The sequence below is a fragment of the Capsicum annuum genome, chromosome 4 (genome assembly GCF_002878395.1).
Source record: "Capsicum annuum cultivar UCD-10X-F1 chromosome 4, UCD10Xv1.1, whole genome shotgun sequence".
Classification (NCBI taxonomy): Eukaryota; Viridiplantae; Streptophyta; class Magnoliopsida; order Solanales; family Solanaceae; genus Capsicum; species Capsicum annuum.
Window position 1 is genome coordinate 146,622,628 of NC_061114.1, and position 27,395 is coordinate 146,650,022.

Consider the following 27,395-nt stretch of genomic DNA (forward strand, 5'->3'; position numbering starts at 1 on the left):
GAAGTATTGGGTCCAAGGGAGATGGCCTTAGGTACGACTGGTGGGTACCACTCGTATTGGAGGGTGCGACTGGTGTGTATAGTCGTATACCTCTAATGGGATTTTGGTGCAATTTAAGTGAGGTCAATCTAGACATTTCCCCACTTAACCTAATAAGTCCCTATGATTTTTATTTCACTTGGGAGGTTATTGTCCCTACTATTCTATTCTTTAACACTTAGAAAAACACTCTCCAATCCTCTCTAAAGTTCATGGGAAAAAGAAGCCAGGGTTTTATTTTAAGGATTAATTTGGGGCTTGTGTTGGTGATTTCTATCCATCATATTATTGGTTTAAGGCATGTTCTCTTTCCTCATTGTTAGTTTCAACTAAAGATATGGTTTTATACAATGTTTTCATGGTTTGATTATTGTATGGTTTTGGGTTTTCAGATATAATTTGGGGGTTTTGGTTATAAATGCTTGGTTATGGTTTTCCCATATTTTAATTATGGTTTTTTATGCTTTAATGGTGGTTTTGGATAATTGGTTGCATAGGAATGGTTATTTGGTAATTGTCTTTAGTTATGGAAATATTATGCCCCTAATATGTTTGATAAAATGCCTATGAGAATGTTTTTACTACATTGTTGGATTTTAATGGAGCTTATGCATGGTTTAAACTTGGTAATGGAACCCTAAATTGTTAAATGGTTTGGAATGGGTTTGGGTTTAACAGTCATACTTGTGGGGTACAATGGAATCCCCCAAGTAATCATAATAATAGAATACTTGTGTGGTACATGGGACTCCCCCAAGTTAATTGGATAATATGATCTATGGGCACATGGGAATCCCTTGATCTTAAAAAGGTTTGGCTAAAGACAATACTTGCAAGTTATAGTCAGTATGATGATACCACTATGTATAGCCTCGGTTAATAACAATAGTTTTGGTTGGTTGGAAATGGTTATAACCATAATAGTGGGGTGTGATAGCTAACCGTGAAGGTGGGAGTTCAATAAATGAACATTGGAAACTCATAATTGCCGACATGAGGGGTAGGCCATGGAAACCTTATATGATACTATGAGGTACATGGGAATTGTCTAAGTAGACTGTACATATGTATTTTGGATGGCAAGGTTACTTGGGAATCCCCCACTCCAATGGTATCTTCGGTTTGTGTGGCTACACGTATCAGGGCTGGTTCAAGAGGTTATGCTGGACCCATATAGGCTGTGGGTGGTTAAGGATGGTTAAGTGATTTTGGGTGTATTTATATGTCCAATCACAAATATTCACCCTTAGTTGGACTTGTTTTGTGAGCTAAATTGTGCTATTCAAATTATATTTGAGCTTTAATTGCGTTCCTAATCTAATGGACATGATTAGTTATTGCAGGGCTAGATTGTGATGGAATTGAATGTGATTAGCCGCATGAGCGAGAAGTTATCAATTAAAGGAGAAATGAGTTAAATTTACAAATATAAGGATACTGTAATGAGGAGTGAAAAGAAGAGAATTGATCAAGGAAAAAAAAGTTGAAACAAACAAAATCCACAGACCCATCGCGATTACACCGTGTCACGGAGGGTGAAACTTCTCCAAGAGAAAAATTTCTAGTATCTCTCCATGATAACACTGAGACGTGGTGAAGGACCATTCTTAAGAAATAAATCCAGAATCCCATCATGATAGCACTGTGTCGTGGTGAGGGGTACATTTAGAAATGGCACAATCCAAAAGCTCATCACGATAAGGCCGTGTTACGGTGCAAATAGTAATGAGACTAAGACCGTGTTGTGGTAAGAGGCAAAAGTGGGGACTATACGATCCATCTATTAAAGGAACAAATCAAGTCAATTGGAAAGACTTTTGGAAAGCACAACAGCGACGGAAAAAATGAAAAACATCTCTTTTAGGATTCTTGGAACTTATTTTAACTTTATTATTTCAAGATTCCTTCTTGGTATGATTAATGATTTATTTTTTGATGTTGAATTCAAACATGAGTGGATAAACACCACTGTTCTAGGGTTGAGGCCAAGAACATGATTACTCTTTGATATTCTTTATCGTAGTTATTGTTGTATTATCATATGGGTTGTTCTTAATTTCTTGTGCTTACTATTTTGATTAGTGGCCACCATTAGAATAAATCCATAATTCTATGTGAATCCAGGAGGAGAATCATAGGTTAGAATGAAGATATTAAGGAGAAAGGTTCTCATTCTTTTGTGAAATAGGAAATGTGAATTAGCATCTAGGATAGAAATATACCTAGAAGTCTTGTTTGGTTTAATTACAGGAAGATAACCTTATGCATCTAAATGGATTATTGCATCACCGCTCAATGATGTAGTTGCAATGTTCATATAGGTAAAGATTAGAGGTTGGGAGACCATATTCATACTATAAACCCTACGAATCAAGAACTGGATAATCAACTAGACTACGATAAGAATAGAGATTTGTAAGATTTTTAGAAGAGCCTCAACCCTAGAATTCTCATCATTACTATTTACAACTTCTGCCTACTTTGCTAGTGTCATAAACTGTTATTTGTTACTCATTTACATTTTTATTCAAAACTTCACCATCATCTTTAAATGCTAGTTTCATAGTCCTCATGGGTACAATATCTGACTTTGTTAGTTACTATATTAATTGTACGATAACATACACTTGTGTGTGCATTTTAACACAATAAGTTTTTGGCACCGTTGTCAGGGACCAGTATAATTAGTAATTTGCTAAATTTTTGGTTTTTAATAGTATGTTTAAGTGCTAACAACTTGATTTTAGTGGTTGAATATTTGCAGGACTAGCTGAATACAGAGCTGGAGAGAGATAGAAAGTCGGTCAAGATCTATTCAGAACTAGAATAGGTATTTCAATAGATACAAAGAGATCAGTATCTAATCTAGCAGGTTCAAATGGATGAAAATAGAGATTCTAATCTTGTTTATCTAATTGATCCAGTTGATCCAAATACCGGACGTGTTCAACTCTGGTTATTCTAGTTACACCTACTCAAGCAGCTTCTAGACCTGTTCGTGAGGTGGAAATCCCACTCACGAACTATGCTACTAATAGCATTCGCAAGCCAGAGCCAGGTGGTTGATTTGAGTTAAAGCAAAATATGGTGTAGTTGCTAAATTGGCTAGGCAATTTACTTGATTTTCACACAAAGGCCCACAACAGGACATACAGACCTTATTGGAGATTAGCGATACCTACATTCCTGCAGGGGTGGCCATTGATTAAGTTAGATTGACAATCTTTACATTTTATTTAATTGGGGAAGAAAAAAGGTGGTTACATGCTGAACCACCACTTTTCATCACTTCCTGGGATGATCTGGCTCAGAAATTCCTTATTAGATTCTTTTTATTAGGGAAGATAGCACATTTGACAAGTGAGATTCTAAGTTTTAGGTAGAAAGAAGGAGAAAATCTTTACCAAGCTTAGGAAAGACTTAAGGGCATGCTCAGAAATTGTCCTCATTACCATCAATCAAATAATGTACTGGTTCACGCATAGAAAGTCTTGAGCCAAACACCAAGATTCTTTTGGATTCAACAGCAGGTAGGCAAGCTTTTGAGAAGACATGATGAATTGTATACATTGCTAAATAGTATTTCACATGGGAATCCTGAATGGCATAAAAACTCGAGGAGAGATCCTAATAAGGTTGCAGTTATGTTAAAGGTAGATCAATTCACTATGTTATCAACTCAACTTGCAGCAATGAAAAATCAGATGCTTATTCAGTTTAACAACATGAAGTTAAGGGTTATGCAAGTAGTAGCTACAACTAATGCAGTCCAATAGGTAAAGTCATGGTGTAAGGTTTGTGGAAGTGGTGAGCATACAACATATGCTTGTGCGGTTAATCCAGATTCTATTAGTTATGCGGGGAATGGAAATCATCAGGGACAACATAATTATGGTGAAACTTACAATTTGAATTCAATAAAGCATCCCAATTTCTTATGGGGTGGAAATTAGGCATAGACCAATAATCAGTATAAGGGGCTAGTGCAACATAATCAATACAATTAGGCCACAACTTAAACAAGCAATTTAAAGGAGATGATGAAGCAACTTCTAGCTTCTCTCACACAGTTAGCAACAGATATAAAGAACCAATAGTTGATTATAAAGAATTTAGAGCTAAAAATTGGTTAGACTATGGGATCACAAAACAAAAGACCTCAAAGAGCTTGCCTTGTGATATAGGGGTAAATCTAAAGCATGAAAATGCTGTCATAATGAGGAGTGGTTTGAAATTAAAGGAGTTAGAATCAGAGCAGGATAGTGCTGCAGCTACTGATGATGAATCTAAAAAGAATAAGGAAAAATAGTCAAAGAAAAAGTTGTAAGTAATGAAAATCAAGTGGAGAAGAAGACTCTACTTTTACCATTCCCTCAAAGGCAGCAAAAGTACCAAGCAGAGATAAGTTACAAGAAGTTTTATGACCTTATAAAGTAGGTTTATGTCAATCTTACTCTTGTTGATATCCTGCAAAGTGTTATGAAATATACCGAGTATCTGAAAGACATAGTGGTAAACAAGAATTGGCTGACAGAGTATGCTACAGTAGTACTTACTGTAGAGTGCACATTGAAGATATAGAAAAAATAGCCCACAAAGATGAAAGATCCAAGTAATTTTACTTTGTAGATCACCATCGGGCATGCCATCACTACTCCTGGGTTGTGTAACTTAGGGGCGAGCATCAATCTTATGCCCACATCTTTGTTCTAAAGGATGGGCCTTAGGAGTCCCACTCACTACCATTATTTTACAATTGGATGATAGGTCACTTGCTTGGACTGATGGAATTATCGAAGATGTACTGGTGTAAGTGGGATCACTGATTTTTCTAGTAAACTTTGCTATTATTGATTTTGAAGCTTATCCGATTATTCCATTTATTTTGGGATGCCCATTCCTAGAAATAGGGTAGTCACTTATTGATGTAGCTGTAGGGAAGATGACTATGAGAAAGTACAACAAAGTGAAGGTTTTTGATGTATAGAAGAAACTGAAGTTGCCTTCTATATATGAAGAATTATCTTCTATATCAGTTATAGACCTTGCTTCTGAGCTCCATCTTCTATTGTTTGATGATCAACTTGAGCTAGATTTGATAGATCATGATCTTTATGGTGATGTAGAGGTGCTAGAATTAGTTTAAATTATGGATTTAGCAGTTATTGACACGAGAAATCTTGCTTTCAAGCCATTAACAGGACAATTAACCCCTCCCCCAAAGCATCTATTGATGAAGCTCCAAAATTAGAGCTCAAGGCTATTTCTCCTTACTTGAAATATCAAAAGCTGAATGAAGCCACTAGAAAGGATCATTATCCTATCTCATTATTGACCAAATATTGGACAGGTTGGTAGGGCAGGAATACTATTTCTTTATAGATTTTTACTCAGGGTATAATTAGATCACAATAGCACTAGAATATTAAGAAAATACCACCTTTACCTATCCATATGGCACATATACATTCAGATGCATGCCTTTTGGCCTCTGTAATGCATCGATAATATTTCAGAGATGCATGATGGCAATTTTCTTTGACGTGGTTGAGGAATTTGTTGAGGCATTCACGGATGATTTTCTATTTATGGTAACTCTTTTGATGTGTGCTTGAAGAATCTAGCACGAGTCTTAGCTCGCTCTGAGGAGACAAACCTTGTACTAAACTCGAAAAAATGCCACTTTTTATCAAGGAAGGAATAGTCCTTGGCCATAAGGTATCATGTTAAGGACTTGAAGTGGACAGAGCCAAAGTTGAAGTAATTGAAAAGCTACCATATCCTATGACAGTGAAGGAAGTGAGAAGTTTTCTGGGACATGCAGGGTTTTACAGGCGATTTATCCAAGATTTTTAGAAGATTGCAAGTCCTACGTGTAAAATATTGGAAAAAGAAGATAAATTTGATTTTGGGGCTGAACGTCAGGAAGCTTTTGAGAGGCTGAAGAAGAAACTAACAGAAGCACCCATCTTGATTTCTCTAGATTGAGCATTACCATTCGAATTGATGTGTGATGCCAGTGATGTGGTTGTTGGAGAAGTTTTAGGGAAGCAAAAAGACAAGGTATTTTGTTCTATTTATTATGCAAGTAAAGTATTAAATGATGCCTAGATGAATTACACAGTCACAAAAAAAAGAAACTAGCACTTGTCTATGCGTTCGACAAATTCAGATCATACTTGGTGGGCAGCAAGGTAATTGTTCACACAGACCATGCTGCCATCAAGTATTTGCTCAACAAAAAGTATGCAAACCCACAATTGATCAGGTGGATTCTATTGCTTCAAGAATTTAACCTAGAAGTGCATGACCAAAAAAGAGTGAATAATTAAGTGATAGATCATCTATCAAGGCTAGAGAATCGTGATCATATTGCTGATGTTTCACTTTGCATCCGGGAAGAGTTTCTAGATGAGAAATTTCTTGCACTTGATGTTTGTGAGTTTTATTGGTATGCATACATTGTGAATTTTTTTGTGTGTAGGGTTTACCCTTCTAAAGCTATCAATCAACTGATAAAGAAGTTGTTACATGATTCTCATGCATACATAGGTGGCCTTAGTAAGTGCTAGAGGGTCAAGTCTAGATAGTTTCAGGAGTTGTGTAGGAGTTCTATCACTTACTAAGGACCACATACAGTCTATATGTTGTAAATAGGTTCATAGGTGACCTTAGTAATTGGTCATTGATCTTAATTTGTCTGAATCATTTTGAAATCGTTTCTTAGTGTTTTTATGTAACCTATATACACTCCTATTCTATTTTTAGTCCTTATTATGTACGTTTAGTCAAGTCTTCCTATTTTATTTAGGATTTGATTTCTAGTTTTTCTTGTAATCGATAATACCCTTTAGAGTTTGTTTAGTAGATATATGCTAGAGAGGCAGAGAGAGGCCCTTTGGGGATGAGTGTACAACATTCACAAGAATTTTTTGGTTCTAAGATTGACTTGTGATCTTGAGATCCTATTTCTCTTAGTTTGTTTTTGATTTGTTATTCAATTTTAGACTTTGATATTTCTTCTTTCATTATCATTAGATTGATTTTGTAATTTTGTCTGTAGATTCCATAATTGCTTTCATAACTATGAAAGGCTAATTCCCTTAGCTATGGTTGTGGAAACACTGGAAAATTAACGAGGTGGAGAAAGTGTCAAGTTGTTCTAGATAAATATTCTTGCATGTATTGAATTTCTTTGTTCTTATTGATTTCTTAGGGTGGACGACATTAAGATCCCGCCTATATTTACTACCTGCTTTACAAGAGATGTACAGAGTAGGAAAAGAAGATCACAACAGTAATTTGGAGATTAATTGTCGATCTAGGCTAATCAACATCATCTACGTAAGACAATTATGTTTCAGCTAATAACTTAAGACTCAAAGGGTGATAGTTAACTGGGATCTAAGATAAGGGTTAGTAAACCATCATCCTAAGACTCAAAAGGTAAATGATGAAATTAGTCAATGAGTCCAAAAGACAATTAAAGGTACATAACTTATAAGATTCTGCATGCAAGGTATTGGAATAGTTCGATAGTGCATGATAAGTCTACCGAGTTAGAAGCCAGCCAAACACAAGCCTAGTATTCATATTTGATTGATTACAACCAAAAATATCCAAATCTTGTTACTTTTACAATTTCAGCAGATCCCCATATTTTCTTTCTCTGTACTGTCTGGTGATTTCAATAAATTCAAGTCAGATATCTGACGTATTTCCTATGGGATCGACCCCAATCTAGTTGAGTTACTATATTTTGACATTGAACATGATATAAAAAAGCCCACAATACACAAGATCACATGAAGAATAAGAATCTATGGGAACAAAGCAACAACACAATACAAGATAACAAGACACAACTTCAATGATTTGCAATAAAGAAAGATAACTAGTTTGACATACAATATCACAACATCTAAGAACTAAAATATGTATCAAATACCAAGAACCTTATATCTAGTGATATCAATACCAAACTCCTATGTGAACCTAAGAGGAACTCAAGAATCCTAAGATCTCACGTTTCTAGCCAAAAAATAACACAAGTGTCACTACATTTACCCTAGTTACGGTGGAGATATTCTCTCAAGAGAGAGATGTTTCAAGTGTTGAAAAAATATCCAAAATTAACTAAGGCTGAAAATAACCCTAACAAAAGCTACTTATAGTCTATTACAAAAAAGATAAAGATGACCAAGTCACCCTTAATGAAAAAGGGGCAGTCCTTGAGTGTAAGAAGGGACGGATTTGGAGTATTCTAAAGCCCCTCTCCACACTTCATAATGTGTAATCCCTTTGATGGACTTATAACAAACTCACACACGGCCATATTCATGAATATGCCTTGAAGTTTTTGTAACTCCCAAGCTTGGATCCTTATCAATGGTCTTAAGCTTGCTGCACCCGTATTATCCTCTCTATCTTAAAAGGATTTGACATCAAATTCCCAGCTATATCATCCTCAATGGTGTCAATAAGTGAGAGGTCACACACATTGGATGTGTTGTGCACCTGATATTTCGGAGGATGATCAGCCTTGTATACTTTGCTATTGATCCTTTCAAGCACTTGAAAAGGACCATCACCCCTCAGGATTAACTTGTCTTTCCTTTGTGTTGTAAACTAATCTTTCCTAAGGTGCACCCATACCCAATCTCCCATTTCTAGAACAAGCCTTCTCCTCCCCTTGTTGTCCCTCTTAGTAAATTTTTGGTTCCTCTTTTCAAGTTGTAGACTCACCTTTTCATGAAAATTTTTCGTGGTTGTGGCCCCTTTGCTTCCATCTAAGCTCAACACAAGATCACTAGACAAAGGAGTTAGATCCAAAAGTGTAAGGAGGTTTAGGCCATATACACACTCAAAGGGAGATGAGTCGACATTGAAGTGCCAAACATACCCATACTTGAATGGATAACATGATTATAAGAAGACTCAACTAGGGGTAGGTGATCCTCCCAAGAAGTCATCTTACCTTTAACCATGGATCATAGCATAGAACCCAAGGCCCTATTTACTACTTTCGTTTGGCCATCGGTTTGTAGGTGGAAAAAGGTTGAAAATAGAAACTTTGAACAAAGCCTAAACTACATCGACTTCCATTTATCTTAACAACATGTTCCACAAATAATGAAGCTACACTAGATACATCCTTACTCTTAGAACATGGGATGAAATATGCCATCTTTGAGAATTGGTCATCCACAACAAAAATGCTATCCCTACCTCTTCTTGTCCTTGGAAGCCCCAAAACAAAGTCCATAAATATGTCACACCAAGGATGTAAAGGAGTGGGAGGTGGGATATACAATCCTTGAGGGAGAAGGTGTGATTTGACACTTCTACAATCCATATATTGACCACAAAACTTAGCAACATATTTGCGCAGCTTAGGCTAATAGAATTGTTCCTCTAAGATCCCAAGTGTCTTCTCAACCCCAAAGTGTCCAATTAAAATACCATCATGTATCTCTCTCACAAATAATTCTCTCCAAGAACTAGAGAGCACACACAACCTTCTTTCTTTGAAAAGTACCCATCAAACTAAGAATAGGGAGTGGAATTCCCATCCTTGAGCTACTTTTCCCTACCCCACTCTTCATATTTCTAAAATATAAGAGCAAAGGTAGGGTCCTTGGGATACAATAATTTGAGGCTCTCAAATCCCATCAACTTGGAACATAAGGTAGAAATATTCACGTGTTACCTAGATAATAGGTTGGTAACAATATTTTCCTTTCCTTTTTTGTAGTGAATGCCATAAGGAAAGGTCACTAGGAATTCAATTCACTTAGCATGAAATTTGTTGAGCTCATCTTAGGACCTAAGATATTTCAAGGATTCATGGTTCGTTCGGATCACAAACTCTTCATGCCACAAGTAGTGTTGCCAATTACCTAAAGCTCTAATCAAGGCATATAACTCTAGATCATAAGTGGAATAATTTAGATTCACGCCCTTGAGATTTTCACTAAAATAGGAAATAGGTTTGAGATCTTGCATTAAGATGGCCCCTATTCCTAGTTTACTTGCATCACAGTCAACTTCAAACATCTTATCAAAGTTGGGTAATTATAACAAAGGGGTAGAAATGAGCATATCTTTCAAGGTTTCAAAGGCCGTAGCTTGTTCATTACCCCACTTAAATGGTTGATCTTTTTGGATGACCTCAGTCAAGGGAGTGATAATGTTATGAAACCCTTTGACAAAGTACCTATAAAAACTAGCCAACCCATGGAAGCTTCGGACTTCACTAATGGATTTTTGAGTTGGCCAATTCTTTATAGCCTCTATCTTGGATTCATCTACTTCGACTCCTCTTGAGCTTACAACAAACCCCAAGAACACAACTTCATCAACACCAAAAGAACATTTATCAAGATTAGAATACAACTTTTCCTTTCTATGGACATCAAAGACACTCTGCAAATGTATCATATGTCCTTCAAGGGACTTACTATAAACCAAGATATCATCAAAATACACAACAACAAAATTTCTGATGAACAGTTTCGTCACATGATTCTTTAACCGCATGAAAGTCCTAGGAGGATTAGTAAGGCCGAATTGTTTGACCATCCATTCATAGAGACCAAATTTGGTGTTGAAGGCGGTTTTTCATTCATCACCCAGTTGTATTCTAATATGGTGATAGCTACTACTAAGATCAATCTTTGAAAACACACAAGAGCCACTCAACTCATCAAGTATATCATCTAATCTAGGAATGAGATAGCGATACTTTATCGTGATTTTGTTAATGGCCCGACAGTCCAAACACATGCACCAAGTTCCATTTTTATTTATCACTAACAATATCAGGTTCACACAAGGACTCTTACTTTATTTGATTACCCCCTTTTAAGGAGTTTCTCAACTTGTCTTTGAAGTTATTTGGTATCTATAGGGTTACTTTGATAAGCCAGTTTATTTACCAATTGTGAGCCTAACACGAAGTCTATTTGATGTTTAATTCCCCTAAGTTGGGGTAACCCTTATAGGAATTCCTTTGGAAATACATCTTCAAATTCTTGCAAAATAAGAGAAATAGAAAGGGGAGCAAGAGAAGTAGAAGGGTTAGTATCAAAAGCATAGGCTAGGAGAAGCATGAGTGTTGTGTCATCATGCTCCTTGAATAGATCCCTCTTCCTAGAAAACATCACCATAGCCTTTTTAACCCTTGAAGTTGAGACTCCCCCGACTTTCTCACTCTTTCCATTTTAGGATTCCCTTCCCCTTTCCCCCTTTTCTTTCAACTCCCTTATTTGTTGATGAACTTCACTCACTTGTGATGGTAAAAGTGGATCGAGTGTGAACTTTTTGCCCTTGAATTCAAATGAGTACCGGTTGGTTCTACCATCATGTTTGGTAGACCTATCATATTTCTATGACCTACCTAATAGTAAGTGACACACTTGCATCAGGATTATACCACAAAATATCTTATCTTCATAGTTTTCCACCTTAAACTGGATCACTACTTGTCAGGTTACTTTCAATTATCTACACTTATTCAGCCATTGGATCTTATACGGGCTAGCATGTGGGATAGTAGGCATCTTTAAATAGTCAACCATAGCAGCACTAGCAACATTTGCACAACTCCCACTATCAATAATCAAGGAACACACACCTCCCATAACAAGGCATTTGGTATGAAAAAGGTTCTCTCTTTGACTAGGATCATCCAATTCCTTACTAATCATACCTCTACTCAACACAAAATTAGGTACCTCAAGTTCACCATCTTGTGGCCAAGTATCCTCCTCATCACCCTCACCTTGTTTTTTGGCTTCTCTTTGCTCTTAATTTTAAGATTCATCATCATATTTATCCGGTTCAATTCCCACCTCTTCCCTAAGGTAATATAATTTTCACTCCCTTAGGCTTACATTCTTCTAGTTTGGACAGTCACTAGTCTTGTGTCTCCACCCTTGACATTTGGAGCATTAAAATCCCTTAGAATTGGAAATAGGATTCGATTTACCTTCAAACCTAGGTGGTTGATGTTGGGCAGCCTTGGTCATGGGTTGAGATGAATAAGATGGGGTATTTTTAGGCTTGTTCCATCCTGGCGATGACTGAGTCACCTCACCTCTTTGTTAGTAGACCAACCCAAGGCTTGAAAACTCTTTGCCATGTACTCTTCTTGATCTCCCTTTCAATCTCTAAAGTCGCTTGGAATATACCATCAATAGTCTCAAAATGATCAAGTTTCAAAATGAGTTGTTGAAACTCATCATAGTAAGCCATGACGTTGTTACTACCTTACCTCAAATTGTACAATTTGGCAATGAGTTCACGTTGTTAGCTCTCCGGTAAGTACCTTTGCCTCATAAGGTACCTTAAAATAATCCAAGGAGGGGGTTGTCCCTCAATCAATACATTTCCAAACCATTTGACATACTCCTACCAAGTAGTAGAATAACCTTCAAAGTGAGCTATCACATAACAAATTTTGTTTCCTCGATAAGATTATTAACTTGGAAGATTATCTCACATGCACTCCCATGCAAGAAACTCTTCGGGATCACTCTCACCTTTAAAGATTGGAAGACCCACCTTGATGGAGTTTATTCCTACATCCCTATCTCTATTGCCTTGATGATTCTCGTGGCCAACTTTACCTCATGCCCAGGAAATTCCCTTGGTCCCATATGCCTTCCTCTCATCCCTTATTCCATTATATATGTTTAATCATAAGATCCATTCCACTCTTATTGATCCTCTCTACCATATTCTTCTACATGGATCAGTGGATTTTGGACAAGTGAAACTTAATATAGAGGATTTAGATTTGGTAGAGGTGGAGGCCTTTGGTTTAGTGGGGCTTGGAATGGAGGGTTCAGATTTAGGGGTGGAATTTGGGTTCTAAGTCCTTCTTGTTAGACTTGATTAAGTTGAAGCTGGATTGGTCTATTAGGGTCTCGACTTTGGGAATATTGGGTGGCTTGATTTGTTGCATTTGGTGGTGGTATTAGTGGATTTAATAGTTGGTGTAAAGTCTCGAGGGTAATGGTTACGAAAGTGCTATGATCATGCCCACCTAATAAAACATGGTAGTGTTGAGGAATAAAAGGGTTACGGAAGTGCTATGATCATGCCCACCTAATAAAACATGGTAGTGTTGAGGAATAGAAGGGTGGTAATTCCTCTGAATCTCCACATGTTCCAACCTCCCACTCAAAGTAGACAATCACCATACATCAATGTCATTTCCCCTTTGATTGACCCTACATCCGCCCCCAACCTTTCAAGGCTTTGTTGGATAGCCTCAAGTGTGGCCTTGAAAGTATCACTGGCATTCTGGTCCACGGTTTGGGAGGTTGTTCCCTCCATTGCAAATGTACTTAAGAATCACCTACAAAACAATAAACAAGTTAGGTCAAAATAGTCTCACCCCACTTTCACACTTCTAGTTACCTTACACTTAGCTTCAAAATTATTGTAAGTCAGCTTGTAACCCATGAGAAGTTGAGGGATGAGTTTGCTCTTGTCTGGAATATATTTTCATTTGAAAATCAAATAAATATTGTTGGACTTGATCCAAGAGTTTACAATAATTCAAAAAGATAAAAGCACACAACAAACGCACACACGAATAAAGCAGACTCAAAACTAACTCACAACCTAGTAGATGATTACTAATTTGTAAATTAGTATTAGAATCAATAAAGGAAACTATAGGAACAAAAAAAACTAAGAATCCAAAATTTTGAGCCTACAATTAGTGAGTTGTATGGAAATAGGTAATGTTGCAGTCTTGGATTGGTTGTGGATTTTGAAGAGTTCTTGTTTCTCCAACTTTGAATTTTTGTTCAACTTTCAATTTAGAAGAGTGAAAAATCAGCTTTGGGGAGAAGACAACAAGTTTTGGAGACTTATTTACATTCAAAAAGGTTTGACTTTGTTTGTACCTTTTTGGTAAAACACTTTTTTGAAGGGTTGTTAGCCCTTTCCTCATTTGTTAGTCTTGGAAAGTCCCCTTTTTCCCTTTTGGTAACAACTCTTTTGAAAATATTTTTATCCCCTAACTTATTTGGTATATTTTTTAGGGGTTATTTTCAAGAAAAACACAAGACTACTCTTTTCCTCTTAGTCTTTAGATCAAAACACCACTATTGAAGATTCTTCTTGCAATAAGACATGAAAATTGATCAAGAACACCAAGCACCTTGAAAACCAAGATTTATGTTGGACCTCCAAATTATAACAACACTTTTTAAAACTCAAATCCGTAACAACAATATCAACAACACATCTTTAAACCTTGAATCAACAACAACAACACCAACTACACACGTCCAAGCTTAGAATCCGCAACAACAATATATAGACAAGCTCAAACTTGGATCTAGACTCTATTAGTGTTAGTGAGGAAGAACTAACACTAGTAACAATCAAAACACACAAAGGACTCCTAAATATAGACTCAAAGTTTCGGCCAAGGTACAAATAAGAACAACTATTTCTCGGCCAAACAAGAACAAACGCTAATTTTTTTCAAGTTAACAAGCCCAAGATTGATTCTGTAGGAACGAAATCTACTTGACTCTGATACCAAATGATAGTAAACAGCCCATAATACACAATATAACATGAAAATCAAGGATTTACGAGAACAAAACTACAATGCAATACAAGATAACAAGACACAACTTTAGCGGTTGCAATAAAGAGAGAGAACTAGTTTGACATATAATACCACAACATCTAAGAACTGAAATATGTATCAAATACTAAGACCCTTATACCTAGTGATATCAAAACCAAACTCCTGCGTGAACCCAAGAGGAACTCAAGCACCCCAAGAACTCATATTTCTAGCCAAAAGACAACACAAGTGTCACTATACTTACCCTAGTTATGGTGGAGCTATTCTCTTAAGAGAGAGAGAGAGAGATGTTTCAACTGTTTCAAGTGTTATAACAGTATCCAAAATGAACTAAGGCTGAAAATAACCCTAATAAAACTTACTTATAGTCTATTACAAAAGAGATGAAAATGACCAAGTCACCCTTAATGAAAAAGGGACGGTCCTTGAGTGTAAGAAAGGGCAGCTTTGGAGTGTTCTAAGGTCTATCTTCACACTTCAATATGTGAAATCCCTTTGATTGACTTATAACAGACTCACACATGGCCATATTGTTGAACGTGCCTTGAAGTTTTTGTAACTCCCGAGCTTGACTCCTTGTGAATGGTCTTGAGCTTGTTGCACCCGTATCTGACCACTTTATCCTTCTAAGGAGGAATAGTTTAGGCGTTACCAAGACTCAAACCACACCATTAAGAAAAGAAACTTATGTGCTTGTACAAAATGTTTGTTTATTTTCTTTCACAAGCATTGATAGATAGTGGTTTAAGTAATAATTATGATTATTAAATTGCTCTTTTTATTTTATTTTAAAAAAGTCACTCATTTTTATCCATTATCCTATAAAATAACTCCTACAAAAATAATGCTAGAAATTGATGTAAATGGTCCCTTATGTTTGAATCCATCTAAAACAATTGCTAACTTAACGAATAATGACCTGAATAAATTGTTATGCAGATTTGTTTATGCTTTTAATATACGCCATTTTAATTACTGTGTTTTATTTGTTTCATTTCATATAATCATTATTTGAATAGCCCTAAGATTCTAGGAAGCGTATATTCAATCTGTTTTTAAATTTGAATTCACAATTGTTTTTTTTTATGTACAAAAACTCAAGTCCTTATGGTACCTACTATAATTCGTTGATTGGTAAGACAAAATCATAGCCAAAAATGATAAGTAATTTACTAACAGGCGTGAGAGAGAAAAATAGGATAAAAATATTAAATAAAATAATCAATAGAGAAATACACAAAACATTCATACAAATAGTGAGGGGAAAAACAAATATGTAAACAAATCCCTCAAGATCTGGTATAGTCAATAAAGAGTCACTATAACATAAGGAGTACTAAATGAGTACAATATATACAAAATAGTCTTTGAAGTTACAAAACAAGACTAATTAAAATATAATGAGATAGATTACTTCAACCATAAAAAACTCACCCTAAATCTTCGATCAACAGCTCTGCACCATGATGGCATCAGTGGCAATGACTTGTACTAGGATTTACAGTATAAGTATCAAAAGATGCAATACTTAGTAAGCATCATAAGTGCACGGAGATCAAATAAAATAGAAGTATAAAGTGTGAATATATTATAAAGGTAAGAAAAGAGGGGTCAGAAAGAGGGTAATAGGCTAAAGCTAGATAATTAGGAGAAATATATGTAAACAACTTAAAATGCATAAATAAGTATCTAACTATTACCTAATTGGACCCCTATAAAGTTTGAAAGGTACACAAAATAATAAATAAACCCAACCGCCTCTAACCACGGTAAATGTAGACAACAACCCAAACCAAATATAAACAAGGCCCAAAAGTGTAATACCCCGTGTTTGGAAGCTACTATACATCATACGACTCATTCCCTTGAGTCATACATACTCCATACGAGTCGTGTATGGTAACTCGTACCTAGGGCAGTGTGGAGTAGATAAAGTCTATATTAGATATGAGTTGACCCTACAAGTCAATGATCATGGTATGAGCTGTATGAAGTGAAGTCGTGAGTTCAGCAGAATAGATTCCTTAAGTTTTAGTCCAAGATACGATTGGCTATTTCCTAGTTGTATAGACAAGTAACGAGTCATATGTTACCACTCGTATATTGACCAGGTATACTATCCTTGATTCTGACAAGATTATGAGTGGATGGGCCTAGTCATACCCTCACCATACGAGTCGTATGTTTGACCCATAAAGACTGGCGAGCATTTCAGTAAAGTTTAGTTAAAGGGCTTTTTGGTCTTTTTCCCTCTTATAACTCCCAACCCATGACCCATAACCCTTCAAGAGGTATTGTTTCCCTCTATTCCTTAATGAAATAACAACACTTTCCTCCTTCCATCTTTTAGAACATCAAGATTCGGGTTCCTCTTACTAGTTCATATTTTAAGTCCCAAAGTTCAAGCTTTCTTCACAAGTCAAGAAATTTTAGGTATGTGTATTTTATTAACAAGGTTATTCTTCCATCCTTGTGTCTAAAAAGCATGATTTTAAGGTTGATTTTTCTTGTTTTGAATTAGGGTTTATACCCAAATAGCTATATTCTTGAAGTATGATACCACCAAGTGATTGAAAGATTTAAGTGCATCAAGGTTTACATATATTCATTTTTTGACTTATAAGTTTTGTATTATAATTTGAATTTCATTATCTTAATTGGATCTTGTTGAATATTTCAAGGGGATTATTGAGCATGATATTTATTATGAATTTCTATGAAGTAAAGCATGAATTCCAAGTCCTAAGTGCATGCATTAAGTTTACAAGAAAGTTTAAGCTTTTTAAACTTCATTCACATACATTAAAGCATAATTCAAGGAAGATTGATCTTTTGATCTAAAGATAAAATATAAAATCCACAATTGTTTATCTTGATTATGATTTAAAGTAAAGAGAAGCATAAATGATTTCCATTTTGAAAACTCTTATGCTATTTTAAGGTGGATTTCTTACGTATGAGCATATAAATATTCTGGGAGTATTATTTAGCATCGAGAAGGGAATACGGATGAACAGGTTAAGATTGACCATCAGAAGCCAAGTGGGTCCATGAAAGAGTTCAGTATTCCCACCTAGAAGTGGGAAGAAGTGAACATGGACTTTGTGATGGATTTTCCTCGTACTCGTCGCCAGCATGATTTAGTTTAGGTCATTGTAGACAAGATGACCAAATCAGCTCATTTTCTACTACTCCATACCTCTTATTCCGCTGAGGATTATGCCAAACTCTATATTAGGGAGTTGGTCAGATTGCACGGTGTTCCATTGTCCATTATCTCAAATAGAGATACCCAGTTTACCTCTCATTTTTGGAAAACATTCCAAAAGGTTCTTGGTACCTGAGTTCACCTCAGTACAATCTTTTATCATCAGACAGATGGTCAAGTAGAAAGGACCATTCAGACTTTAGAAGCTATGCTACGAGCGTGTGCAATAGACTTTAAAGGTTGTTGGGATGACCACTTTCCTTTGATTTAGTTTGCATATAACAACAACTATCATTCCAATATTCAAATGGCTCTATTTAAGGCACTTATGAAAGGTGGTGTAGATCTCCCATCGGTTGGTTTGAAGTGGGTGAGGCCTCAGTGGTAGGGCCTGACTTGTTATTTGATACCTTACAGAAAGTTTAGTTGATCAGGTAAAGGCTTAAGACAGCTCAGAGCTAAGAAAAATCATACGCAGATGTACGTAGAAAGGATCTCGAGTTCGAGATTGGTGAATTTGTGTATTTGAAAATCTCTCTTATGAAAGGAGTGGAGAGATTTGCAAGAAGGGGAAACTCAGCCCCCGATATGTCGGTCCTAACCGAATTCTCAACCATTTTAGAAAGGTAGCTTACGAGTTTGAGTTGCCTTCAGACTTAGCTTCAGTATATCTAGTGTTCTATGTCTCCTCGCTTATGAAATGCATAGGCGACCCAGTAGTCGTAGTCCCTATAGAGGCATAGATATTCAGAATAGCCTTTCTTATAGAAAGACTCTCATTGAAATTATTGATTAGCAGATTCACAGATTGAGGAACCAAGAAGTCCCTCTAGTCAAAGTTCTTTGGAGAAATCACTCCATTAAAGGAGCTACTTGGGAAGAAGAGGTAGACATAAGGACCAAGTATCCTCACCTCTTCTCTGAAAATTCAAACTTAGCCCAAGGTAACAAGCTTATTTTGAATTTATCAGTCTTATGTTCAGATATAGGTACCAACTTGGTATCAATTAATTAATGTTATATTCTCAGTCATGTATTCACAAATAAGTTCAATGTACTCATGCATCATACATACATGTCCAGTATATAAGCTCAGCTTATAAGTAATCCTAGTAATGCATTCATGAATTATGTTCAGCCATACACTCATGCATAAGATATGCATGTTCAGTATGATAATTCAGTATATCAGTAATTTCAGCCATGAAATTCTGCTTCAGTTGTGTATGTCCAGTGTCTAATCTAATCTATCAGTATTCTCAACTTAATTAGTCTTATTCGAGGATGAATGTTCCCAAGGGAGAGATATTGTAAGACCCCACAAAATCCTAAAATCAACTCAGTCTTTTAAGCTTGCTAAGGGGTCCTAGACTTAGAAAATTCTAGCTAAGTATTCAGACTTAGCATTATTTTGGCCTCTATAAGTTGGAAACTCTATTTTACGACCTCTATGGCCTTAAAATGTCAATCTTTAGGTTGATTCATGATTAGGAATGTCAGTAGGTGTTCCCAAATGAGTGTTTTTTTTAATTTTTTGAACCTCATTTGAACCATGTTTGCGAATCCAAAATAGTGAATCGACGTGATCTCAGCGCGGTCGGAGGCTATCACATTGATCAATATCTTTCCTTGGCTCCCAGTGGCAATTTCGAATGAACCGATGCAGACTCAACGCATAACGTTGGCCATCGCATAGATGCCAATGACACAGCGTATCGATAGTCTAATTTTCATAATTAAAAGCCGCGTCCTTAGGGGTTATTTTGGGTCTTGTTCCCACACCTATTCAGCCCTAAAACATGAGATTCAACCCTCATTGAAAAAAATGTACTTACTTTCTCTCAAATTGATAAGAACCTTAGATGATATAATTTCAAATCCAAGACCCAAGGTTTCACCATTTTTCTTCAAGAATTTAGCAACCAAGGTATGTCAAGTGTTCATCCAAGGGTTCCTTCCATCTTTGGAGTCCACGAAACTCTTTTAAACTTCAAGTAGCTTGATTTCATGCTTTCTATGATTTTGATTCAAGTGTACTCATGATTATTATGTTGATTGGATTTCTATTCCATGATTAAGTGCAAGATTTATGTAAAAACAAATATTATGTATGTAGTATCATGTGAATTTATGTTAAAGCCTTGAAATTATGATGCTCATTTGCTAATTAGTACTATGAGCATATACAATGCCTTCGAAGTGTTTGATGAGTTGTTCATGAGAATTAAATAATGAAATTATATCATTTTAGCATGTATTCAAGTTCATGTCATGCAAGTGTTTGCTAAGTGTCCTAATGAATGAATGATAATCAAGTAGTTATTTATCATGTTTTAAGATTGTGCCAGGTCTTATAATTTATGTTATCGAGTACTAGGGGTATTTAATACCCGACAATTTAGCTGATTACCTAGAGCTATGGTTAGCCTCAGGGTAGTATCAGTTATGTAATGATCAGTAGTACTCTCAGTCGGTTGCAGAACTCAGGAAAAACTCAGTAAACTTAGTATCAGTCCAGTCCGGTTCAGTATTCAGTTTAGGCCTCAGTAAATTCAACCATTTAAGAGAATTCAGTAGTATTCCAATAGTCAATAGAACTTAGTGAACTCAGTTTAGTTCAGTTAGATAGTATAATCAGTAACTGTTCTGTCAAGCCTAGTAAGAACTAGAAAATAGTTCAGTGTTTATTTAGTTGGGAGTAGGATTCAGCACCGAGTAAACCTAGGGATGGGGGTATTCCTGCCAGCAGAGGGTTTGACCCTTAGTAGCTATCCCTGTGTTACAGAACTATACAACCAGTATAGGTTGAGATATTTCCTGCCAGCCTAGGGTTTATACATCTCATACGAGTTTTCCAGCCAGTGAGGGATGATGAAAGAGCTTTCTATTAGAGAGGGTTAACTCATAGTTATCTTTACTCGTGGCCCAGTACTGACACCCTTCCAACTAGGGTTATAGGTTGGACCCCAATCTATTCAAAAAGGGGCATGTCGGTTAGATGATTACCTCTCACAGTCTCAATTTCAGTTCTAGTCTTAGAATAGAACTCAATTCAGTTCTATAGATTCAGGACTATCAGATATAGTCACTCAGTTCAGTATGGAACTTAGTATAGTTCCACAGGATCAAGACTATCAGATACAATCACTCAGTTATCAGCTACATAATATTAGTAAACTCAAATATCAGTAAATCAGTAATTCAAAACTTAGTATCGAGTATTATCACGATCTCAGTTACAGTATATGTATTTATGCATGTACTCTCATTCAATTATATTCTTGTCATTTAGTCAGTATTGTTCATGCATATGAACCCATGCATTTCAGCCTACTTCACTTTTCATACCAATACATTCAAAGTACTTACGTATAGCTTTCTTTTTCTCTATGATGTTTTATATAATAAGATCAGACCCGCGGGCTCCCAATCATACTTAGCAGTTCAGATATTCAGCTGACAGAGTTAGTGGTGAGTCCTCTTAGTTTGAAAACAGGATTATTTTAGTAGTTCAGCTTATTTTTATAGTTTGAAGTTCGTTGGGGACTTGTCCCATCAACTCAATATTTCAGACAGTTTAGAGGCTCTTTCAGGCTAGAGTATTTTTAGACAAATGTATCAGATTTGGTATTTGTTATACCGTATTTAGTTTTATTGTAGTATTGAACCTTATGGCATGTTTTTCGCCTAATTTCTACATAGTATAGTACTATTATTTAGTTATTACAGTAGGTACCAGTCATGGGTTAGGTTATGGTCCTTTGGGATTATGAGCATCGTATAGCATTACAGTTACCTCGTACAAGATATTAACTTGATTTAATTGGGGTCATAGTAGACTAAATGATAAATTCAACCCATTTATAACCTATTAAAACTTCAGATACTGCGGAGGATTATGCAAAAATATATGTTCACGAGTTAGAAATACTTAATGGGATACCCTTATCCATCATTTCATATAGAGGCATACAATTTACTTCACAGTTTTGGTAGTATTTTCAGAATGGCCTTGGTACAAAGGTTAAGCTTAGTACTACTTTTTATATGTAGATTGATGGTCAGGCTGAATGCATAATTCAAACATTAAAAGACATGTTTAGGGTGTGTGTTTTAGACGTTAAAAGAAGTTGGGATTACCATCTACCTTTGATTTAGTTCGCTTATAATAATAGTTATCGTGCTAGGATTTAGATGGTTCCATTTAAAGAGTTGTATGGGCATAGGTGCAGGTCACCTATAGGATGGTTTGAGATCGATGAAGCAGCTTTGATTGGGCTTGAATATTTTCTTAAAGCTATGGAAAAGGTTTAATTGATTCGTGAGAGATTAAAAACTTCTCAAAGTCATCAGAAATTATTTGCTGATGTAAGATAGAGAGAGATTAAATTTGAAGTAGGTATTAGGTATTCTTGAAAGTGTTGCCTATGAAAGGAGTAATGATATTTACAAATAAAGGAAAGTTGAGTCTGCAATTTGTTGGTCTCTATGAGGTAGTGAAGCGTGTAGGAAAGGTTACTTACAAATTAAACCTTCCATCAGAGTTAGCTGCAGTTCACCTGGTGCTCCATGTTTCAATGCTTAAGAAGTATATTGGAAATCCACCGTTAGTGGTTCCCCTAGAGAGTATTGAGGTTAAAGATAACATTACATATGAAGAGATTCATGTGGAGCTACTTTATAGGTAGGTCTGAAGGCTAAGGAATAAGGAAGTAGCATCAGTAAAAGTTCAATGGAGAAACAAATTAGTTGAAGGAGCCACTTGGGAAGCTAAAGTAGACATAATGACCAAGTATCCTCATCTATTTTCCGCTACTTCAGTTCCTACCGAAGGTAAAGTATTATTTCCAGCAAGTTCTTTCTCTTAACCTCCGATTAATTGTGCCAATATCATATCTTATGTTGTAAGAAATTGAGTTCTTATGGTAGTAGTAAAATGGTAAGCTCAGTGTGTAGATGTTGATTCTTTTTCAAAATCCAAATCCTAAGTGAATAACATTCTAGGACGAATGTTTCCAAGGGGAAGATACTGTAATACCTCATGTTTGGAAGATATTATCATCATAAAACTCACTTTCTTGAGTCGTACACACTCCATACGAGTCATGTATGGTAAATAGTACCCAGGGCAATATGGAGTAGATGAAGTCTGTTTTAGATACAAGTTGACCCTATAAATCGTATGATCATGGTACGAGTCGTATGAAGTGAAGCTGTGAGTTAATCAGAATAGGTACCCTAAGTTTCTGTCCAAGATACGATTAGTTGTTTCCAAGTTATATAGACAAGTAACGAGTCATATGTTACCACTCGTATGTTGACTAGTGTATACCATCCTTGATTCTACCAAGCTTATGAGTTGGTGGTCCTAGTCGTACCCTCACCATATGAGTCGTATGTTTGACTCGTAAAGACTGGCGAGCGATTTCTGTAAAGTTCAGTTAAAGGGGTTTTTGGTCTTTTCCTTTTTTATAGCTCTCAACCCATGACCCATAACGCTACAAGAGGCGTTATTTCCCTCTATTCCTCAATCAAATAACAACACTTTCCTCCTTCTATCTTCAAGAACAACAATATTAGGGTTCCTCTTACTAATTCATCTTTCATGTCCCAAAGTTCAAGCTCTCTTCACAAGTCAAGAAATTCCAGGTATGTGGGGTTTATGAACAAGGTTATTCTTCTATCCTTCTACCCAAAACACATGATTTAAAGGTTAATTTTACTTGTTTTGAATTAGCAGTCATACCCAAATAACTATGTTCTTGAAGTATGATACTACCAAGTTATTGAAAGCTTTAAGTGTATCAAGGTTTAGATATATTGATGTTTTGACTTGTAAGATTTGTATTATGATTTGAATTTCATTATCTTGAGTAGATATTGCTGAAAGATTTCAAGGTTATTATTAAGAATGATGTTTTATTATGAATTTCTATGAAACAAAGCAAGAATTCCAAGTCTTAAGTGCAAGCATTAAGTTTATAAGGAAGTTTAAGCTTTTAAAACTTCATTCATATACATTATATCATGATTCAAGGAAGATTGATATTTCAATCTAAAGATAAGATATGAAATCCATAATTGTATATCTTGATTATGATTTAAAGTAAAGAGAAGCAAAACTGGTTTCAATTTTATAAACCCTTATGCTATTTTAAGGTGGATTTCTTAAGTATGAGCATATAAATATTCTGGGAATAGTATTTATCACCGAGAAGGGAATGCAAATGAGTATATCCTAAATTCCTAGAAACTACGAGCCATCGAAGGTTAAGATTTTTCCTAATATGGATGAAGTCCAGTGATCACTTAAGGTTCTATTATGATGGCAAGGATAGAACAGCTCTCCCCAATATGGGTAAGCCGTTGGACTCCATGGTAGCTCACATGGTTTATGTCGGTTAAAAGAATTTCCCTTAAGAAAGAATAAAAGTAAAGACTTTGGAAAATAAGTGTTATGACTCACTAAGTTCACTCACATGCATTATTATTCATGCTTTATGATCTTGCAGTCCTTTAGTTTATTCAAGCTCAAGGTGAGTTATTTACACTTAGCATGCATCATTTTAAAGCTTATATGCATATTCAGTTTTCGTTTTACTTATGCATTCACCCCACATACTCAATACATTACAGAGGTACTGACCCACATATATGTCTATATGCTACATTGTCTTATAATGTAGGTTTTGGTTCTCATTTCCAGCAACACGATTGACTATGGGCATCATCACCTACATCCTAACTTTTTGGTGAGTCCTCATAGTTCGAAGACCTAGCTAATTTGACTTCTGTTCAGTGATGAAATTATTTTAGTAGTTGATTTTTGTTTATGTTCGGGTCAGTAGGGGTCTGTCCCAGTGGCTCTCTAGCCAGTAGTATATTCTTGTCAGACTGTGTATGCTTTAAAAGTTAAAGAGTTGTTTAAATATTTTCAAGTTAAAGACTTTTATTATGATACAAAATCATTTATCTTCAGTTTCTATATTTTTTAGTCACTACTCGTATGAGTTTCCAAGCTAAGTAGATATCATGGGTTGACTTAGGGCTATTCGTAGTCTTAAGTATCTTGTGACATCCAGTGGGTACTTTCAAGGCATTGTAAAAAGTAAGTAAATGCATAGGAATACTAAGATATACAAGAACTGTATTATATACTCCTCTATCCATATTAATGAACCTTGATCAGGATCGAACTGGACTTCCAATTGAAGTTAATGATAATGCATGTCTAAACTTGAACCTTGGCTAAATAAATAATTTAAGATATAAAATCAAGTGTCCAAAATCAAACTGGATAAATAGTCCATTTTCCCTTTTCGGAAAACCAAATTTATTTGCAGTAATATAATTCCAATTTTTAAGTCATAAAATAATCTTATTAGGTCAAAATATCAATATTCCAAGGATATGAGATCAAAAAAATACAACGGAGCAACAAAACCATTCAAATACCAATATTGAATCAATCAATACATAACCTAGATGTTTTACAGTCGTTTACAATAGAAAATATGCTATATTTAAGCGAATTGTTATAATAAAATGGTTTAGATAGCTACATTCCCCGAGGAGCCAAACCTATGGCAAATAGCTACTCGAGCCTAAACTAAGATATGTAACTGTAGTCCCAAGGATACTAAGTACTCTAAGTCAAATCCTAAAGAATAAGCACCTATCGAGATTAATGATTCCATGGTGAAATCTACTCTAAGACCCTTAAACCAACTATAAAAATCATTTTAAGATATATTCAAGACATAATATCCCACCAGAAATTAGCAAATTATCATATGAATACCTTAATCGAGAAAATTCTAGAAGTAGGTAAGTTCTAACCTACCTGGATGTCGAAGAACACACTCACAATCCACTATATTAGAGCTTTTCCCTTTTGTGAAGCCTCTGATTGCAGTCATGGTAACAAAATGATAATTTATGCATCAATATGAGAATAATGATATCCTATTGCAAATTTATGTGTTGGGTCAAAAATCAGTTATGAGGCCCACTTATAGAATTCAAAAATAAAATCGACAATTGTGTCCCTCGTGGGCAAGGATCTCATGCTTAAAATTTGAGCATAACCAGTACTCAATTTCAAGTCCAAATTAGTCCATAAATATTAGAGAAAATGAGAAATTAAGCTAGAATTTAACCTAAATTTGAGCGTAAATAAATGGAAAAACTAAGGAAACATGATCACGGGAAAAAGGATTGTCATACCTTTAACCAAAGAGATGAATCCCAATAGTTTTCCAAGCTTCAAACCAACAATAATGGTGAAAATCGTTAAAATTGTAAAAAGGCAAGCATTTATGCTACCCAAGGTGCCTTCTTTTCGAACGCAGAGACCAATCAGGCCAAACCTTCCAAACGTGATCGGTCCCCTACTAATGCAAAGAATAAGCATGTACCCATTAGGCAAACCTTTTATTTATGAACGTAGCAATCCATCAGCGAATGCAAAGTCAAGAATCATTTACCTTTGCGAATGCACAAAAAAAAAGTCTGCACCAACTGATGAAAAACCAAGAAAATCCTAAATTAGAAATGACTCTAGGGATCTGAAACTAATGCATGATACATGAATTGAACTAATCTTGCAGCTACTGGGACTTTCTATATTGGAATAGTTTCATTTCTGAGATTTCTAATAGTATGAATAAATGAAAAGATGGGAAACAAACAATACGAATCCGACTGCCTGACTATTAAATAGAATTTTTGGCTTTACTAATTAACTCATGCTGAAAACATAAGATCAAATGGGAGCAAAGGATCTAACAATGCATATTATGAAAATGAAGGACTTATAACGTACCTGAATATATGTTAGTGGAACTTCCCTGATCATAGAGATTCTGGAGTGCATAAAATCTATTCTAACACTGACCACTAGTGGTACTGAAAGTGGCTCCCTGATGATGTAAATCTTTACCCCTCTGATCCAAAACTCTACACTCTCGCAACTTGTAGCCTGTCTTACCACAACCAAAACATACCTTATTTCTTACTCTACATGCACCTTGGTGTTTCTTACCACATTCTTCACAAAGTGGATAGGTACGCTCACTTCTCATACTACCTTAGGATTTGGAGCCTGACGCCCCATCAAGATTGCCATCCCTAAACTTTGGTACTGGTGCACTAGCTGAGGATAGAGCTGGGACTAAAAACTTTTGACTATCCTGAGAACGGTTACCACTCTGAGACCTTAGTTGAGAAAAACTAAAACTATCTATTTTGGCTTTCTTTTTCACTCTCTCTCTCTCCTTAGTTTTTTCTGCCTCAATCTGTTGAGCCTGAATTATTAGTCAAGAAAGATCCATGTCTCTATTGAGCATAGTAGTCCGACACTCTTTAACCACCAGCCTAGACACACCGGTTATAAATATACTCATTCTAGATCTAGGGTCAGCCATCTGCTCAGGAACATACTTAGACAATGATTGAACTTAGGAAATACTCCTTCACTAAAATAGAGCCTTGCCTTAGGTTCATGAACTCTTCTACCTTAGCTTCCCTCAT

The 27,395-nt window shown here is 35.7% G+C and overlaps 1 non-coding gene across 1 annotated transcript; it reads right to left on the minus strand.

The window, feature by feature from the left end:
- Positions 1-3,389: 3,389 nt before the first annotated feature.
- LOC124898294 lies at positions 3,390-3,496 on the minus strand. Its single transcript, XR_007055269.1, has one exon. It is a non-coding gene; the product is annotated as a small nucleolar RNA R71 (small nucleolar RNA).
- Between the last annotated feature and the right edge of the window lie 23,899 nt (positions 3,497-27,395).